General features: G+C 34.8%; 1 pseudogene; it reads right to left on the bottom strand.

Annotated features, from left to right (window-relative positions):
- Window positions 1–9,451: 9,451 nt before the first annotated feature.
- LOC103069538 (ferritin heavy chain pseudogene) lies at window positions 9,452–20,564 on the bottom strand (annotated as a pseudogene).
- Window positions 20,565–21,112: the final 548 nt, after the last annotated feature.

Here is a 21,112-nt window from a genome sequence, read left to right as displayed (position 1 = left end):
ACATTTCTAACAATTTGTCCATTTCTTCCAGGTTGTCCATTTTGTTGGCATATGGTCCCTTGTAATAGTCTCTTATGATCCTTTGTATTTCTGCAGTGTCCATTGTAACTTCTTCATTTTCATTTCTAATATTATTGATTTGAATCCTCTCCCTCTTTTTCTTGATGAGTCTGCATAAAGTTTTATCAATTTTGTTTATCTTCTTGAAGAACCAGCTTTTAGTTTTATTTTTCTTTGCTATTGTTTTCTTTGCTTTTATTTCATTTATTTCTGCTCTGCTCTTTATGATTTCTTTCCTCCTAGTAACTTTGGGGTTTTGTTTGTTCTTCTTTCTCTAGTTCCTTTAGGTGTAAGGTTAGATAGTTTATCTGAGATTTTTCTTTTTCTTGATGTGTGATTTTATTGCTATAAATTTCCCTTTTGTTGTCATTTGTCTCTAGGTATTTTTTGATTTCCTCTTTGATTTCTTCAGTGACCACTTGGTTATTTAGTAGTGTGTTGTTTAGCCTCCATGTGTTTGTGTGTTTTAAAGTTATTTTTCCTGTATTTGATTTCTAATCTCATATCTTTGTGGTCAGAAAAGAAGCTTGATATGATTTCAATTTTCTTAAATTTACTGAGGCTTGATTTGTGACCCAAGATATGATCCATCTTGAAGAATGTTCTGTGTGCACTTGAGAAGAACTTATAATATGCTGTTTTGGGATGGAATTCCTATAAATATCAATTAAATCTATCTAGTCTGTTGTGTCATTTAAAGCTGTGTTTTCTTATTAATTCTCTGTCTGGATGAGCCGCCCATTGGTGTAAATGAGGTGTCAAAGTCCCCCACTGTGATTGTGTTACTGTCAACTTCCCCTTTTATAGTAGTTAGCATTTGTCTTATGTATTGAAGTGCTCCTATATTGGGTGTATATTTATTTATAATTGTTATATCTTCTTCTTGCTTGATCCCTTGATCATTATGTATTGTCCTGCTTTCTTTCTTGTAACAGTGTTTATTTTATTTTTATTTTTATTTATTTATTTTTATTTATTTATTTTTTTTGCTGTACGCGGGCCTCTCACCATTGTGGCCTCTCCTGTTGTGGAGCACAGGCTCCAGATGCGCAGGCTCTGTGGCCATGGCTCACGGGCCCAGCCACTCCACGCATGTGGAATCTTCCCTGACCGGGGCACGAACCCATGTCCCCTGCATCGGCAGGCGGACTCTCAACCACTGCGCCACCAGGGAAGCCCCAACAGTGTTTATTTTAAAGCCTATTTTGTCTGATATTAGCATTGCTCCTCCAGATTTCTTTTGATTTCCATTTCCATGGAATATGTTTTTCCATTCTCTCACTTTCAGTCTGTATGTGTCCCTAGGTCTGAAGTGTGTCTCTTATAGATAGCATATATATGGGTGTTGTTTTTGTATCCTTTCAGCCAGTCTATGTCTTTTGGTTGAAGCATTTAATGCATTCACATTTAAGGTAGTTATCAATATGTGTCTTCCAATTACCATTTTCTTAATTGTTTTGTTTTTGTTTTTGTAGGTCCTTTCCTTCTCTTGTGTTCCCCACTTAGAAGAGTTCCTTTAGCATTTTTTGGTAGAGCTGGTTTGGTTGTGCTGAAATTTCTTAGCTTTTACTTGTCTGTAAATATTTTAATTTCTCCATTGAATCTGAATGGGAGCCTTGCTGCTAGAGTAATATTTGTTTTAGGTTTTTCCCTTTCATCACTTTAAATATATCCTGCCACTCCCTTCTGGTCTGCAGAGTTCCTACTGAAAAATCAGCTGGTATCCTTATGGGGATTCCCTTGTATGTTATTTGTTGCTTTTCCCTTGCTACTTTTAATATTTTTTCTTTGTTTTTAATTTTTGATAGTTTGATTAATATGTGTCTTGGCATGTTTCTCCTTTGGTTTATCCTGTATGGGACTCTCTGTGCTTACTGGACTTGGGTAACTATTTCCTTTCCCGTGTTAGGAAAGTTTTTGACTATAACCTCTTCAAATATTTTCTCAGACCCTTTCTATTTATCTTCTTCCCCCTGGACCAATATAATTTGGATGTGTTTGTTTTTTATGTTGTCCCAGAGGCCTCTGTGACTCAGAGAAGTCCTCCATTCTTTTTCCTTTATTCTGCTCCATGGCAGTTATTTCTACCATTCTATCTTCCAGCTCACTTATCCGTTCTTCTGCCTCAGTTTTTCTGCTATTGATTTCTTCTAGAGTATTTTTAAATTTTTGTTATTTTGTGATTCATCATTGTTTGTTTGCCTTTTAATTCTTCTAGGTCCTTGTTAAATATTTCTTGTATTTTCTTGATTTTCTTTCCAAGATTTTGGATCATCTTTACTATCATTACTCTGAATTTTTTTTCAGGTAGACTGCCTATTTCCTCTTCATTTGTTTGGTTTTGTGGGTTTTTACCTTGCTTCTTCATCTGCAGCATATTTCTCTGTCTTCTCTTTTTGTTTAACTTACTGAGTTTGGGATCTCCTTTCCACAGGCTACAGGGTCATAGTTCCTCTTACTTCTGGTGCCCGCCCCCAGTGGGTGAGGTTGGTCTAGTGTCTTGTGTAGGCTTCCTGGTGACAGAGGACTGATGTCTGCCTTCTGGTTGGTACAGCTGGATCTTGTCCCTCTGATGGGCATGGCCACATCCAGTGATATGTTTTGGTGTGTCTGTGATCTTAGTGTGACTTTAGGCAGCCTCTCTGCTAATAGGTAGGGTTGTGTTCCTGTCTTGCTAGTCATTTGGCATAGGGCATCCAGCACTGGAGCTTGCTGGACCTTGAGTGGATCCCAGCCTTAGTGTTGAGATAGAGCCCTCTGGGAGAGCTCTTGCCAATTAATATTTCCTGGGGCCAGGAGTTCTCTGGTGGCCCAATGGAAATGGACAAAATTAGGTAGACAAAAGCTATCAAAACAGACTGAAAAAGACTAGACAATCTCAATAGACCTATAACAGGTAAGGTAATTGAATTGTATTGTATTTTATTATTTATCATAACACTACACACAAAGAAAAGCCCAGGTCTGCATGGCTTCATTGCTGACATTTATCAAATAGTTAAAGAAGAAGTAATACTAATTCTTTTCAAACTCCTTCAAAAAATAGAAGAGAGAACCCAACACCTCTTATGATATAGATGGAAATATCCTCAACAAAATACTAGCAAAGTGAATCTAGCAACATATAAAAATAATTATATGCAGTGACCACCATGATTCTAGTCCTTGCGTATTCCAGAAATGCAAGCTTTTTTAACATCTGAAAATCAATTAATGTAATATGCCATATTAATAAAATGCAAAATAAATGATCTAAGGATCATCTTATTACATGCATAAAAATCATATGAAAAAATACAACACCCTTTATGACAAAAACACTCAGAAAACTAGGAAAAGAATGGAACTACTTCAATCTCACAAAGGAGATAACGGAGAAGGATGAAAACCAACAGCTAACATCATATGTAATGTTCAAGGGCTGTCTTCCTAAAGTCAGGAAAAAGACAAAGATTTCCACTCTGACCACTTTTTTTTTTTTTTTTGGTGGTACATGGGCCTCTCACTGTTGTGACCTCTCCCATTACAGAGCACAGGCTCTAGACGTGCAGGCCCAGTGGCCATAGCTCACGGGTCCAGCCACTCTGCTGCATGTGAGCTCCCGGCCCCAGCCACTCTGCTGCATGTGAGATCTTCCCGGACCATGTCCCCTGCATCGGCAGGTGAATTCTCAACCACTGTGCCACCAGGGAAGCCCCACTATGACCACTTTTATTCAGCATTGTGCTGGAAGTTCTAGCTGGGGCAAGTAGGCAAGAAAAAATAAAAGGCATTAAGATTGGAAAAAGAAGTAAAATGATCTGCATTCACAGATGATATGATATTATATGTAGAAAATTCTAAAGAATCAAAAATATTAAGACTAATAAAAGAGTTTCACAAACCTGCTGGGTACAAGAGCAATATACAAAAATCAATTGTATTTTTATACACTAGTAATGAACAGTTCAAAAATGAAACAAAGAAATCAATGTACAATATCATCTAAAATAATAAAATATTTGAGTTAAGTTTAACAAAAAGTGTGCAAATTTATACTCTATAAGTGCAAAGCATTGTGGAAAGGCATTAAAGAACACTTAGAAAAATGAAAATCATCTCATGTTAATGGAGTGTAAGAGTTAATAGTGTTAAGACAGCAAGACTTCCCAAATTGATCAAAAGATTCAGCACAATACCTGGCAGAGTCTAAACTTATTATTTTTGGTAAAAATTGAGAAGATGATTTTAAAATTCACATGGAATTGTAAGGGACCCAGGATAGCTAAAACAATCTTAAAAAAGAAGCAAAGAGTTGGAGGATTCATTCTTCAAAACTTGCTAGAAAACAATGATAATCAAACCAGCATGGTACTGGAGAAGGATAGACATATAAATTAGTGGAATAGAATTGAGAGACCAGATATAAACCTTCATATTTATAATTATTTTATTTTTAAAAATATTTTTGTTTTTAAGGTGAAATTCACATAACATAAAATTATCCTTTTTAAAATTTTTTGCCTATTTAATAGATTTGGTCTTACATGTTAAGATTCAATTCACATAGATGTGCAACTAATCAGAAGGATATGTGTGTATTTCTTTTTATTTTATTTTATTTATTTTTTATACAGCAGGTTCTTATTAGTTATCAATTTTATACACATCAGTGTATACACGTCAATCCCAATTGCCCAATTCATCACCCCCCCCACCCCCACCACCTCACAGCTTTCCCCCCTTGGTGTCTATACATTTGTTCTCTACATTTGTGTCTCAATAACATTAACCATTTTAAATTGTAGAATTCAGTGACATTTAATACATTCACGGTAATGTATAACAACTTCTATCTAGTTTTAAAATATTATTACCAACTGAACAGGAAACATGTTACCTTTCCAGGCACTCTCTGTTCTCTACTTCTCTACACCCACAACCCCTGGTTACCAACAGTTTGCTTTCTATCTCTATGGATTTATCTATTTTGAATATTTAATATAAATGAAATCATATATATGACTTTTGTGTCTGGTTTCTTTCATTTAACATAATGTCTCTCCCAGTTGTAGTATGTGTAAGTATCTCATTCCTTTTTATATCTAAGTAATATTCTTAATATTCTATTATATGTAAATACATTTTTTTAATCCATTTATTCATTAATGTACATTTGGGTTGTTTCCACCTTTTGGCTATTTGTGCATAGCACTGCTGTGAACATTTGTGTACAAGTATTTTCTTGAATACCTCATTTCAATTCTTTTGGGTATGTACCTAGGACTAGAGTTGCTGTGCCATATGGTCGTTCCATGTTTAATTTTTGAGTAGCCACTAAAGTATTTTCCACAGCAGCTGCACCATTTTACATTCCCACCAGCAATATATGAAGGTTCCAATTTTTTCACATCTTCATCAACACTTCTTATTTTTTTAAATTATATTTATTCTAGTGGGTATAATGTGGTATCTCACTATGATTTTAATTTGTTTTTCCTTAATGACTGATAATATTGATTATTTTTTCACATGTTTATTGGCCATTTGTATATTTGATTTGTATAAATGTCAAGTACTTTGCCCATTTTAACTTGGATTTTTTGTTTTTAACTGTTAACGTAAGGTCTCTTTATATATTCTGGATATTAGACTCTTAACAGATGCATGATTTGCAAATATTTTCTCCCATTCTGTGGTTTGTCTTTTCACTTTCTTGATAGTATCCTTTGAGGCATAAATGATTTTAATTTGATGAAGTCCAGTTTATCTATTTTTAATTTTGTTTCTCATGCTTTTGGTGTCATATCTAAAAATTAATTCCCTAATCCAAAGTCAGAAAGCTTACACTTATGTTTTTTCCTGAGTTTTATAGCATCAGCTTTCAAATTTATATCTTTAATCCATTTTGAGTTATTTTTGTATATGTTGTAAGGCAGGAGTCTAACTTCATTCTTTTGCATGTGGATATCCAGTTGTCCCAGAACCATTTGTTGAAAAGACTATTCTTTCTTTGTTGAATGATCTTGGTTTTAAGGGGGGTGGTATTCAAAACAAGACATTTGATAGTATTGTAGGATACAATCAATAAATTTTCAAGATTTTAAAACTAGGACCTTAAGTAAGTAAGCAAGTAAGTAAGTAATGTGGAAGAGTAATACTGAAGAATAGCAATACATAGGCTGTATGAACGTGATTATAACTAGAATTTACTAAGCATGAAATTAAGCATTCATAATGAATCACATATAACTTGTTTCATTGTATATATAAGTAAATCATGTGAGAATATGTTCTGTTCTGACCACCAACACAGGGTGTTCCAACAATCATTCACTATTATCTAAATCTCTTTCCTGCCATGAAATTTTATTCAATTCTTCTATGTTGATTGGTCTCATAAAGCTATGTTGATTTTTTGCAGCTGAAATACTTTTCCCCCTCTTAAAGTTCCACTGGTCTTGCTTTACTGCCTCCTATAGGAAGCTTGCAAAGTAATTTCCTTTTCTTTCCAAATTTCTCATACTTTATCTTGTTCCTTTTCTTTTCACTGTTTTCTTTTCTCCTTGTTCTGTGTGCTTCATTTTACTTTCATTCATCTTTTTTTTCTATTTCTTTATGCCTGTAATGAATAGGTGAGCAAACCGATTCATTATCCCTCATTGTGAAGGTAAAAGATTGACTTTCTAGAAAAGCCATCATAAATAATTGCTTCAGGAAAGAAATTTACCATTTATCATTTTCTGATTCCTGCTTGATCTCAATCATCCTTAGTCCTCCTAGTGCCAAAGCTGGGACCACTGTTCTCACCTGCAGGCTTAGCCTGGAAACATTGATTTTAGAATATAAGGCTTTAAAAATTGCCATCTTATCACTCTGTGATTCAATATCAAGTTACTCATGCTACTTGTTTGGACCTGCAATTATGATCCTTTGGATAAATGCTCTTGTGATTTGTTCACTTTGTCCCCATTTTGCCATTCTGGTAACCCATTTTCACTAATTATTTTCTGAGCCTGAGTCCCTATCTTGGTACCTTGCCTTCTCCTTCAGTCTGCTAGGACTGGATTTTTGTTTTGTTTCTGTCCATTCCCCCTTCTTCCCTGGAGTTCTCCTTTCTGAACTCCAGGACAGTAGCCAAGTCCATGTTAACTTGCTGATTGTCTACTCTGATTTTTGTATTAGCCTCATGAATCCCTTTTTTCTGCTCAGCTGGACTTTTGGGAATTACTATTGTCTTATAAGCAAATAACCTCAAGTTAACCATTCTTAAACTTCAGTGTACATAGAAATAAGTTGTGGTATATATTAGAATTTCAGATTACTGTATTCTATGATCTGAAATTTTGATTCATTATGTTTGGGGAAAAGCACAGGTCTTTTAATTTTTAACAAGCTCTTTTGGTGATTCTTATTCCAGTGGTAAGCAGACCATAATTTGAGAAACATTATAACTTACAATTATGGCTCGCCAAAGAAATGTTTTCTATTATCTATTACCATATTATTTGGAAGCTACTTCTGAATTGAACTTCACTGAGTCTAAAGGACTGGATCTGTTTTAGCTGCCTGTCATACCTGATGATTTCCACCTGTGAGGTTTGCTGAGACCTAAATGGCTTGTTTCTTTTTTTTTTTTTTTTGAATTTTTATTGGAGTACAGTTGATTTACAATGTTGTGTTACTTTCAGGTATACAGCAAAGTGAATCAGTTCATATATATATATAAATCCCCACTCTCTTAGATTATTTTCCTATACAGGCCTTTACAGAGTGTTGAGTAGAGTTCCCTGTGCTATACAATAGGTACTTATTAGTTACTTATTTCATATATAGTAGTGTGTATATGTAAATCCCAATCTCCCAATTTTTCCCTCACCCCCTTACCAACTGGTAAGCATAAGGTTTTTTTTATACATCTGTGAGTCTACTTCTATTTTGTAAATAAGTTCATTTGTACCCTATTTTTTCTTTTAGATTCTACATATAAGTGATAGCATATGATATTTGTCTTTCTCTTACTTACTTCTGAATTGAACTTCAGAGTCTAAAGGGCTGTATTCCCTGCCTGTCATATCTGACGATTTCCACCTGTGAGGTGAGACCTCAATGGCTGGTTTCTGCATGCAAACTAAAGATGGAGCAGGACCAGGCTCTGATCCTAGAAGTAGGCCCTAAATGTGTGGCTTGAAGTTGAAATCACACTTTCCAAGGGTGCATAACAAATGAGCTTGATTTGAGTGTGATTTGATGGGTGATGCTTAGTAGCAGGGCAGAGACAATACTTGTGTTGTCAAGTGATAAGTGGGAAGCTGGAAAATATTCAGCATCATCGGCATTTGATGGTTTTGGTTGCCCAGCATTAATTTCCTTTACTTAATTAGTATTTTAATTTCATTATGAGGAATTACCTCTTTTCCATTGCATCTTCTGTAATCAGGTCCCACTTCCTCCCCTAACCAAAGGATGAAATAGTGATCATAATTATGCCAACTTAACACTACTTTCCTGGAATTTCAAGCTTGAAGGGAATTGCAAAAAGACAAGTTTGAATCTATTCTATTCCAGCAGAGGGTCCAGTGCATACTCTTTTGCTATAAGAGAATTCCTATTCCTATGGTTACATCTTCTTAGCCTTTAGCTGCCTTTCTTCTTGCTGATTTCTAAACCTGGTTTTCCAGGCTTCGGGTGATTTCTGTGAAGAAACAATATGTTTCCAATTAATTTTATTTTGCCTAAGTTAGCCAGATTTACTTCCTGTTGCTTGTAAACAAAGAAATGTAAAGGATATATTCAGGAAGATAAGGCAAAAGGACTGGAAAATTGTAATACAAGCTTGGGGGAAGAGGGTTCTCTGAAGGGAGAGCAACATGTTGGAGGACTCATGTGGGCCCTGAATTTGGACTAAGAATACCGGTTTTAGGGCTGAGAATAAGAGAACTAGGTCTAGATTCTACCTGTCACTGATAATGTGTTACTAATGTATTGAACGGTGTTGAACCTGCGATTTGAAGTTTTTATACTTATAGAGAGAAGTAGCTGGAAAAGGTGGAGACTGATGGGGCCTGACACACCCCAAAGATCATCTCTAGTTCTAAATCTAGGCCCTGTTAATCATCGTCATCCACTTCTGGAAATCACACTATTCCTGACTACTGAGATATGCTTCTAAGAACAAGCAGCATATTGTGAAGATCAAGATAAATACTGGTTCAGACCTTTTAATTTATGCCTTTCCACATGTATATCACACTTAATAATTTTTATTGGTGGGAATGGAAGTAAGGGTAAAAAGTATACAGATGTTGAAAATTATGTTTATATTTATATCTTGAAAATAAAATTCATTGACATTTCCTAACATGCCATCTTGTTATGGTAGGAAGAGAAGGCAGAGTTAGAGATTGATGAGTCAAACTATGATGGGGCTGTACTTGAGCTGGATAATTTCCACCTGGACAAATAAGAAATGTTCAAGAAAAATGTTTACTTATTCAGCATTAGGAAGTATAAAAATATTCTATATTTGATTCTAAAAATCATATGCAACTCTTCTTTGTACTAAAACTGTGTCTATAATACAATTTTTTTCATTTTTAAACTTTTATTTTACAGGTATTTAGCAGGCAAACTTCTGGAAAGTAATGGTTATAAGCATGACATTTGCAGCATAAAATTTGAATATCAGTTCTATTATTTAATAATTGTGTAACCTTGGGAAAACTGTTTAAACTCTCTGAACCTCAGGTGTTTTTGTTTTAATTTTTAAAATAGTCATAATAATACTTCATAGTCTTGTATAAAATAAAGTAATAATCATAAAGCATCTAGCACTGTGCCTGGAACTTAGTAAGTAGTAAATATATTATTAGTAGCAGTAATAAATTGAGAGACTGTACTGATTTGCCAGCCTGAGAGCCTGTCTTTTTTGGAAAGATGATTTTTAACATAAATTAAAAAAAATTGATTAAATATTCATTTTTTAGTTTAATTTGGGTCAGTTTTTTAGGAGACTGATTGTACCAAAATATCAACTGTCAACAACAACTGAGTCACTCTTTGGTCTCCCAACAAAGCTGGTTAGTGTCATAGGAGCCCCTGATGGAGCATTCAGCTAGTATCTCAGAAAATAGTTCATGGTTGTCTCTAACTAACTGTCTGTCTTATAACTAATCTAATATGATCTTCATAACCCAGTGAGATAAATAGGAATATCACCTCATGTTACATAACTGAAGTGCAGAATGCTTAAAAGACTTGCCCAAGATTACATAGTCTGGAAATGAGTCAAACTCAAATCTTTTGTTTTCAAATCCTGTGTTAATTCCATTATGTTTAGAATATGGTAATTTTTGGTATCATATTATAATGCAAATAAGAGCTGTCAATGTTATTAAAGGAAATGTGGTGGGGAGGGGCAGCAAACCAATATGGATAAATTATTTTAAAAGAATCTTCTTTTTGGTTTTATAGCAGGTTCCATTTGACTAAATTATTCAGTTGAATTGCTTTAATGTTAGTATATCTATAGTGAAGAATCAGTATTAGTAAGAAAGAACATAGTCACATAAATCTAGAGAATTATGATATCTCCTCACGGATAATCTCCCTAGTGATTCTCTACCATAGCTGGCTGCACATTTACAGGCCAATAAAATCTGAAATTGGGGAAGGGGCACTGAATATATACTTTTAAAAGCTACCAAGGTGATTCTCATGTGTAACCAGAGTTGATGACCCCTGATTAGCCCAACTCCTTATTTAGCAAAACATGGTGACCTCAAACTAGTGTCTTAACTACTGCATTAAATATAATTAAACATATCTATATTATCCATATTGCTCTTGGAAAATCTTGCACTCAAATTTTTATTGACATTATCACCTATTTTGCTTAAGTATTGACTTTACAAGAGTATGGTCTTGAATTAGCATAGCCCAGTGAAGACATGAAGGAAAGGTCCTTGAAGTTCTATTAACTTTTTGCTCAAAGGGAAGTATGAACTTGCAAGGGAATATGTAAACCAGAATGTTTAGGGAGAGAGGTCACCTCTGCTTTTGGTTGTTGCTTTCCATCAGTTTGAAAGGTGTAGTAATTTATTGGCAGGGTGGAATGGAGTGGCTGTAAATAGTTGAACCAGAGGTCAAGATGCGGAAGTTTAAGATATAGCCCTTTTTAGTTTTGATTCATTGTTCAACCTAAAGTAGAGTCCTAGGATGTTGGAGCCATATATATTTAAAGATAAGAATAATATACCTTTCAAAGGCCAAGTACAAGTCACTTTTAGATGGTCACCTTTGGAGATTATTCATGCTCCATTTAGGATAATTAAGAACTGATTCAAAATAGTGCTTTTTATTTGGATTAAAAATATTTTGTATTTATACTTAAATATAGATGTTTTAAATTCATTAAGAATTCAACTAAAATAATTTAATGACCCCATCCCCAAGACCTGCTGGGGATATTGGGAAGATATCCAGTTTATCCATCATCATGTTCTGCTTACTTCTTCACTGTAGTCCTTCCATGTTGAGCACAGGTAGCTTTGTCATTGGGACCATAGCAGAGGTGTTCTTCTAAAATCGCTCATGTAGCTATAGAGTCTACATGTTTGGGTTTTAATGAGCTTGCCTGTTAGGATGGAAACTGAAACAAACTAGACACAGAGAGAATGAGAGTGTTGTGAGAAAGAGAAAAATTAATAAATACTAAATTGAATAGAAGATCACTGAGTTTCAGATTTGGAAGAAATCTTGAAGTTCATATGATACAATTCTCTACCTCAGGCAGAAATGCTCTCTTCAATATCCTTGTCAAGTGGTTGTTTAATCTTCATTTGAAAACTTCTAGTAATGTGGAACTGCTCTTTGTACAAACCATTTAACGTTTAATTAAGGTATCATCCATTTCTAAGAAAGTCTAAAAGCTCTTGTTTGAGTCACAGATAGTAAAATAGAGGTGATAAATGATCATCTATCATTCTAGTCAATTGGCCAATCACATAAAAAGAGACTATTTCTCTGTATCACTAGCAAAAAGTCAGCAACACTAGAAATTTGGTATAGCTGACTGGAGTTTGACTAGTCTGTCAAGTGCAAAGGACACTAACTAATAACAAATTTACAAATTAGTTTGCAGTGATACGCTCCACAATGCAATTATCCCTATCCTTCCTAGTGGAAAATTACACATATTCATCTGGTTGTCTGCTGTTTTTTTCCTTCTTTCACCAGACCTTGCCCTACACTCTGTTAATGGAACAGCTAAAAGTGTTAGTAAAGCAGCAGACAAATTTCTACATCATCAGTTGAAAAAAAATGGGTAACCCAATCTGGAAGCAATTCCTGAAGAGGGTTTCTGAAATGCTTTGAGCAGTGGAAAAATAGTTTAGCATGTATATCATAACCCAAGGCAAAAATTTTGAAGGGAATAACACTCATTTAGATATAAATCTGATGTTTTTTAAAACATTCATGTTACATTTCAGTCAGAGCATTTCTCTGTCACTGTCACTCTATGTTCTCTGGTACAATGTGAACTTCATTTAAGGTCTATTCATTGAGCTGTTAAATGTTCGCTTTGCTGAAGCCTACTCAAAGACCTATTCTGGATCAGTCCAGAGTGACTGTAGGTGACAGTTTGAAAATATAATTGCATGTTTAAAAGTCAAAATTTTCTAAACGATTCAGTTATTTCTTTAATTTTTAATTTTTTTGAATGAAAGATTTTTAAAATTCTATAGTGCTTTACAATTTTCAAAAGTTTCACACACATGATTTCATATAATCCCCAATACCCCTATATTGCTCTTCCCCTCCCTCTCCCCACTGGTAACCAATAATTTGTTTTATATATCTGTGAGTCTGCTTCTTTTTTGCTTTATTCATTAGTTTGTTTCCTTTTTCAGATACCACATATAAGTGATATCATACAGTATTTGTCTTTCTCTGTCTGACTTATTTCATTTAGTATAATGTTATTTATTTAATATATGTCATTATTAACTGAATTATCTTGTTTTTTATGGAATAATACTTTGTAATTAAAAATAAATTTCAAAGTAAAATTCATACGGTATTTACTGGAATCTTATAGTTTCATTACATTAAATATTAATTTCTTATTGGTGAAATTTTCTATGAACAGCATAAAAATTGCAATTGCATTATCAATCATTCTATGTTGATTTAGTTTTGTTGTGTGTTCAATTTGGATATGGAAGGGTTGTTTTTTTACAGAGGTATTAAAACTATTGGTCAGATTTGATTTGGTTCAATGGGAGTATTGCTGCCTTTTCTGCATTATATTCAATCATGTGGTTATACGTTTTGTGGCCATTTATCAGTTATTCATGCTAACAGAGGGAAGGAGTGGCTTAAGTAATCCCAAAATAATTTGTATGTGCCTTTGGAATATGATTTTGAATTTCCATTCTATTATAAGAATTTTATGTTCTGGGAATATTTTTAAAAATAATTATATCACACCTTTATATTTCACCCTGTACTGGCATTTCTTTGCCAGTTCATATATCACTATTGGTAGAGAAAGGCCTTTTTATTCTAGCTTCTGCCATCATAAAAATAATGAACTTGGTTAAAAGAGTGACTATTTTTTTTCATTTTCAAGCAATTGTTGTGCTCCTATTTTGTATTAGGCACTGTGCTAGGTACAATAAGAGACACAGAGATGAAGAAGATATTCCCTTCCTTGAGAGAATCATAGTCAAAAAACAAAGACAATATACACGTATCTATAATGCTTATAGAAGTACAGAGGGCAGAAGATTTATTTCTAATTTGGGTGAGGATGAAAGGGAGCAGAGAAAGACTTTTAAGTAGGGTTCTGAAGGATTAATAATATCCAAGTATCTGAGTAAGGGAGAAAGTATCTTTCCAGACAAGGGAAAGTTTGAGGCATGTTGAGGATGTGATGAGTAATCACAAAAGAGAGTGATAGCAAATAAGTTTGGAAATATAATTGAAAAACTCATCCATGAGGTCAGTTAGAATATGACAAAATTATAGTGGATAGTAATACCACTTGTATGTAAATGAGAGTTGAATATTCTAATAAAAGGTGGAAATATTTTATTGAGATGATCTCAACTGTAAATATGTTATATAGATGTATTAATGTTTTATTTTTGATATTTTATGTTACATTTGAGATGCAAGAGAGGTTTCATTTGAAAATGGGCAATAGAAAACCTGAGGAGTTTCGCTGGCACATACAATAAATTTAGTGCAGTTACAGCAATCCAGACAAACTAATGAGGGTATGGAGTGGAAACTTTTGTAATTTCATTAATTAAAAAGAAAGCCTTTATTATGTAGCTATTTTATTTATTACAAAATTATATTTAGAAACATTGAGCTTCTTTTGCAAATTTGTAATAAATTTAATAGACTCATTATTGAAATTAGGTCACAAAGTGAAACCTGCTCTTGTGAATGAATTGCTAGTCAGAAAATAAGTTCTGCCACTGATGCTCAAGGGGTCTATTTTCCTCCAAGTAAAATGATTGACTTATTTGGCTTTCAGCCCTCAAGTCTAAATTCAGGAATCAGCACAGTCCAGTAGGAAAAGGGCTGAACAATGATTTAAAGGAATATTTGGCTTAAGTTTCAGTTCTTGTAGAATGTATTTTTTTTATGACTGTGTTTACACAAGGGATGGATCAAGTTGGGGTTATAATTGTTTTTTTTTTTTTTTTTTTTTTTTTTTTTTTTTTTTTTTTTTGTGGTACGCGGGCCTCTCACTGTTGTGGCCTCTCCCGTTGCGGAGCACAGGCTGCAGACGCGCAGGCTCAGAGGCCATGGCTCACGGGCCCAGCCGCTCCACGTCATGTGGGATCTTCCCGGACCAGGGCACGAACCCGTGTCCCCTGCATCGGCAGGCGGACTCTCAACCACTGCCCCACCAGGGAAGCCTGGGGCCATAAATTTTAATCTAAAGTAACACAATAACAAGTATATCAAGTATGCCAAGTATACCAAACATTTTCACATAATTCACAAAATAAAAGCTAAAACAACACAAAAGGGAGGAGCTAGTGCAGAAATGTAGCTCAGGTTTTAGAATGTTTGCATCAGTTATTCAATTAATTAGTAGCAAGCTGTGTTTTCTTAAGGGGAAAACAATTCTGACATAAACATTCCCCACATCTGATTTCAGAAATATTTGCATGTATAACTTAGTTAAATTATACCTGCCTAATAAGTGATGGCTTTTTGAAATATATGCTGATTGTGATTTGAAATAAAGTCTAAATGTAACAAAGAAATAAACATTATGTTCTTGCTTGAATTTCCCACCTCCCTAGTCAAGTGGAATTTATTCTATATGATATACTTGTTAAACAAAAACTTGAGTGAGAAAAAACATATTTCACATTTGGAGTAGAAATGTCAAGAGACATCCAATTCTTGGAATTAGGTATTTCCATAAACGAAGTCATTAGGGCATAAAAAGTACATTTGTACAAAACATAACAGTTCAGAGTATTTTCATATCAATTTTATTCTCAATTGTTAATTGTTATTAACACTTTTTTTGGATAGGTATGACAAATAAAATTCTTTACATTTTACTGTTGAGGAAACTGGAATTCAGAGAGTTTGCCTTAGAGAACTCAGACTAGAATGCACATCTTCTCTTGACACTCAGACTGGAACTTAAAAAAAAAAAATTGAAATAATTTCATACTCATATAGAACTTTCAAAAACAGTATGAATTAAATGCTATGTACCTTTCACCCAGCTTCCCTCAATGACATCTTATGTAACTTATATACAATGTCAAACCCATAGTATGACACCCTTTCCTCCCTTTCTTCCTTTATTTATTTTTTGTGTATAGTTCTATAAAATTACCATATGTTGAAATTTGTGTAACCACCATTACAATCAGGATACAGAAGTGTTCTATCACCCTAAAGAAATTTCTCTTTATACTTATACTCTCTTCCAAATGTAACCTTTGGCAATTACCAATTTGTCTAGATTGAAGTCCTTTGTCAGATATGTGATTTGCAGATACCTTCCCCCAGTCTGTAGCCTGTCTTTTCATTCTCTTCTGAGAGTCTTTCACAGAGCAAAAGTTTCTAATTGTGAAGAGGTACAATTGATCAACTTTACCATTTACAGATTGTTCTTTTGCTGTCAAGTTTACAGACTTGTTGCCTAGTCCTAGATCCTGAAGATTTTCTCTCTTTACTTAAATTGAAGTACAGTTGATTTACAATATTGTGTTAGTTTTAGGTATACAGCAAAGTGATTTAGATATATATTATATATACAAATACATATTTGTATTTCACATTAGTTTCCTTTATAGGTTATTACAAGATATTGAATATAATTCCCTGTGCTATACAGTTAATCTTTGTTGCTTACCTATTTTATGTATAGTAGTTTGTATCTGTTAATCCCACACTCTGAATTTATCCCACACACACCCCCCATTTTGGTAACCATAAGTTTGTTTTCTATGTCTGTGCCTCTGTTTCAATATATAGATTCATTTGTATTACTTTTAAGATTCCACATATAAGTGATAGAATATAATATTTGTCTTTCTCTATCTGACTTACTTCACTAAGTATGATATTATCTAGTGCTATCCATGTTGCTGCAAATGGCAATATTTCATTCTTTTTTATGGCAGATAAATATTCCAGAGTGTGTGTGTGTGTGTGTGTGTGTGTGTGCGTGTGTGTGTGTATGTATATATATATATACCTCACATCTTCTTAAGCCAATCCTCTGTTGATGGGCACTTGGGTTCTTTCCATGTCTTGGTTATTATAAAGAGTACTGTTATGGACTTCTCTGACCGTCCAGTGGTTAAGACTCCACATTTTCACTACAGGGGGCATGGGTTTGATCCCTGGTCAGGGAAGATCCTGCATGCTGTGCAGTGTAGCCAAAAAAAAAAAAAAAAATAGTGCTGTGATGAACAATGGAGTGCATGTATCTATTCAAATTAGTGTTTTGAATTTTTCCAGATATGTACCCAGGAGTGGGATTGCTGGATCATATAGTAGCTGTATTTTTAGTTTTTTAAAGGAAACTCCATACTGATTTCCATAACGGCTACACCAATTTACATTCCCACCAAGAGGGTAGGAGGGTACCATTTCCTCCACACTCTCTCCAGCATTTATTATTTGTAGACTTTTTGAAGATAGCCATTCTGGCCAATGTGAGGTGATACATCATTGTGATTTTGATTTCCATTTCTCTAATAATTAATGATGCTGAACATCTTTTTATGTGTCCGTTGGCCATCTGTATGTCTTCTTTGGAAAAATGTATATTTAGGTCTTCTGTCCATCTTCTGATTGGGTTGTTCATTTCCTCAATATTGAGTTTTATGAGTCGTTGGTATATTTTGGATATTAAGCCCTTGTCAGTTGCATCATTTGCAAATATTTTTTCCTATTTTGTAGGTTGTTTTTTTTTTTTTTTTTCTTTTTTTGCAGTACGTGGGCCTCTCACTGTTGTGTCCTCTCCCGTTGCAGAGCACAGGCTCCAGACGTTCAGGCTCAGCGGCCATGGCTCATAGGCCCAGCCACTCTGTGGCATGTGGGATCTTCCCGGACTGGGGCACGAACCTGTGTCCCTTGCATCAGCAGGCGGACTCTCAACCACTGCACCACTAGGGAAGCCCTGTCTTTTCATTTTATTGATGGTTTCCTTTGTTCTGAAAAAGTTGTATGTTTGATTGGGTCCCACTTCTTACTTTTGCTTTTATTTATTTTGCCTTGGGAGACAGATCTAGGAAAATATTGCTACAATTTATACCCAAGAATGTTTTGCCTATGTTCTCTTCTAAGAATTTTATGGTGTCATGTTTTATATTTAGGTCTGTTTTGATTTTATTTTTATATATGGTGTGAGGGAGTGGTCTAATTTCATTGATTTACATGTAACTGTCCAGTTTTCTCAACACCACTTGTTGTAGAGATTGTCTTTTTTCCATTGTATATTATTGCCTCCTTTGACGTAAGTAGACCACAGGTGAGCGGGTTTATTTTTGGGCTCTCTGTTCTGTTCCATTGAGCTATATGTCCGTTTTGGGCCAAAACCATGCTGTTTTGATTACTGTAGCTCTGTAGTATAGTCTGAAGTCTGGAAGGGTTATGCCTCCAGCTTTATTTTTTCCTTATGATTGCTTTAGCAATTCTTGGTCTTCTGTGGTTCCATATAAATTTTAAGATATTTGTTCTAGTTATATGTAGAATGTCATGAGTATTTTGATAGGGATTGCATTAAATCTGTAGGTTGTTTTGGGTAGCATGGTCATTTTAACCATATTAATTCTTCCAATCCTAGATCATGTGATGTCTTTATATTTCTTTGAATCATCTTCAGTATACTTTGTCAATGTTTTACTGTTTTCAGCATACAGGTCTTTCACCTCCTTGGTTAAATTTATTCCTAGGTATTTCTTTTTCATCTGATTTTAAATGAGATTTGTTTGTTTTTTACCTTCCTTTTCTGAAATTTCATTGTTAGTGTAAAAAAATGTAACAAATTCTTTATATTAACCTTGTATCCTGCAACCTTACTGAATTCATTTATTAGTTCTAATAGTTTCTGTATGGAAACTTTAGGGTTTCCTATGTAAAGTATCATGTCATCTACAAATAGTGACAGTCTTACTTCTTCCTTTCAATATAGATTTTTTTTTCCTTTTTCTTGTCTGATTGCTATGGCTAGGACTTCCTATACTATGTTGAATAGGAGTGGTAAGAGTGGGCATTCTTGCCTCATTCCTAACTTTAATGGGAAGGCTTTCAGTTTTTCACTGTTGAGTATTATGTTGGTTGTGGCTTTGTCATAAATGACTTTTATTATGTTTAGATATGGTCCCTCTATACCCATTTCAGTGAGAGTTTTTATCTAGATGGATGTTAAATTTTGTCAAATGATTTTACTGCATCTATTGAGATGATTATGTGGCTTTTGTCTTTCCTTTTGTTAATGTGGTATATCACTTTGATTGATTTGCTTATGTTGAACCATCCTTGCAACCCTGGAATGAATCCAACTTGATCATGGTGTGTGGTATTTTTTATGTATTGTTTTTGATGTACGATTCTGTTTCCTAATATTTAGTTGAGGATTGTTGCATCTATATTCATTAAAAATAGATGTTGGCCTGTAATTTTCTGTTTTGTAGTTTCTTTTCTTTTGTTATCAGGGTTATGGTGGCTTCATAGAATGAATTTGAGAGAGGTCCCTCCTCTTCAATTTTTTGTAATAGTTTGAAAAGGATAGCTATAAGTTCTTTGTATGTTTGTTAAAATTCCCCAGTGAAGCCATCCAGTCCTGTACTTTCGTTTGGAGGGAGTTTTTTGTTTTTTAGGTTTTTTTGATTACATATTCTATTTCACTTTTAGTGATCAGTCTGTTCAAAGTGTCTGTCTCCTCTTGACTCAGTATTGGAAGGCTTTCTGTTTCTACAAACTTGTCAACTTCTTCTGGGTTGTCCAACTTGTTGACACATAACTGCTCATAGTATTGCTTTATGATTTTTGTATTTCTGTGGTATCAGTTGTTATTTCTTTTCTTTCATTTTTTTTGAGGGTGTTTCTTCTTGATGAGCCTGGGTAGAGGTATGTTGATTTTGTTTATCTTTTCAAAAAACCAGCTCTTGTTTCATTAATCTATTCTATGGTTATTTTGAACTCTATTTTATTTCATCTCTGATCTTTATTATTTCCTTCCTTCTGCTGACTTTAGGTATTTTTTGTGGGGGGGAGTACAAAATTACTTTATTTGAAGGAATGGTACTAAGGAAAGAACTTGTAGATGTTTGATACAACTTATAAAAAAGGTAAAAGTAACCCAAATATGCAGGCACTGCATTGATGACCAGGGAAGTCACCCCTCTGGTTATGGAAAGCCAACCTAAAGCTTGGCTCTTGTTATCGGTGTTTCCCAGGGTGTGCTTGTCAAAGAAATACTCTGCCATGCCACATTTGGTGGTCCCCATCTTACACAAGTTGTTAACATGGTCACCTAAATCTTTGATGGATTTCACCTGCACCTTCAGGTAATGAGTCTCAATTAAGTCACACAAATCGTGGTCATTTTTGTCAGTGGCCAGCTTGTGCAGTTCCAGTAGTGACTGATTCACACTTTTTTCCAAGTGTAGTGCACATTCCATTGCATGCAGCCCCTTCTCCGAGTCATCATGGTCTGGATTCTTGATATGCTGAAAGAAGATTTGGCCACCCAGTTGGTTCTGCAGCTTCATCAGTTTCTCAGCATGTTCCCTCTCCTCAAGAGATTGGAGAAGAAATCATTTGGCGAAGTTCTTCAAAGTCACATCATCACAGTCAAAATAGTATGACATGGACAGGAAGACGTAGGAGGTATAGAGCTCCACGTTGATCTGGCAGTTGATGATGGCCTCTGAGTCCTGGTGGTCGTTCTGATGCACCTGCGAGGGGGAAACGGTCATCATGGTTGGTGGCTGAGGAGAGGCAGTGTTGGCAGTGATGGTGACGGCTGTGCAGCACTGGAGTGGCAGTGGGGACCTTGGGGCAGTTGGGGTGTGCTGTGAGGTGGTGGCGAGAACTGGCCCTGTTCTGTCCAAGCAATGTTGAAGCAGGAAACCATGGCAACTCTCTGCGAAGACTGTGGCTGACTTTAGGTTTTATTTGTTCGCCTTTTTCTAAGTCTTTTATGTAGTACCTTGTGTTGCTTATTTGAGATTTTTCTTGTTTTCTGATGAAGACCACTATGTATCTTTTGATGAAGACCACTAAGTATCACTATGAATTTCATACTTAGAACTGCTTTTGCTGCATCCCATGGGTTTTGTGAGGTTCTGTTTTCATTTTCATGTGTCTTGAGGTATTTTATGATTTCTTCATTGATTCCATGGTTGTCTCATTGGATTTTCAGTAACATGCTGTTTAGTCCCTAAGTGTTTACTATTTTCCCATTTTACTTAGAGTGGTTGATTTCTGGTTTCATATCACTGTCATCAGAAAAGATACGTGAAGTAATTTCTATACTCATAAATTTGTTAGAGGCTTGTTTTCTGACCTA

This window comes from Lipotes vexillifer, unplaced genomic scaffold, assembly GCF_000442215.2.
Source record: "Lipotes vexillifer unplaced genomic scaffold, Lipotes_vexillifer_v1.1 scaffold599, whole genome shotgun sequence".
In the NCBI taxonomy this organism is placed as follows: Eukaryota; Metazoa; Chordata; class Mammalia; order Artiodactyla; family Lipotidae; genus Lipotes; species Lipotes vexillifer.
This window is presented reverse-complemented; position numbering and strand designations above follow the sequence as displayed.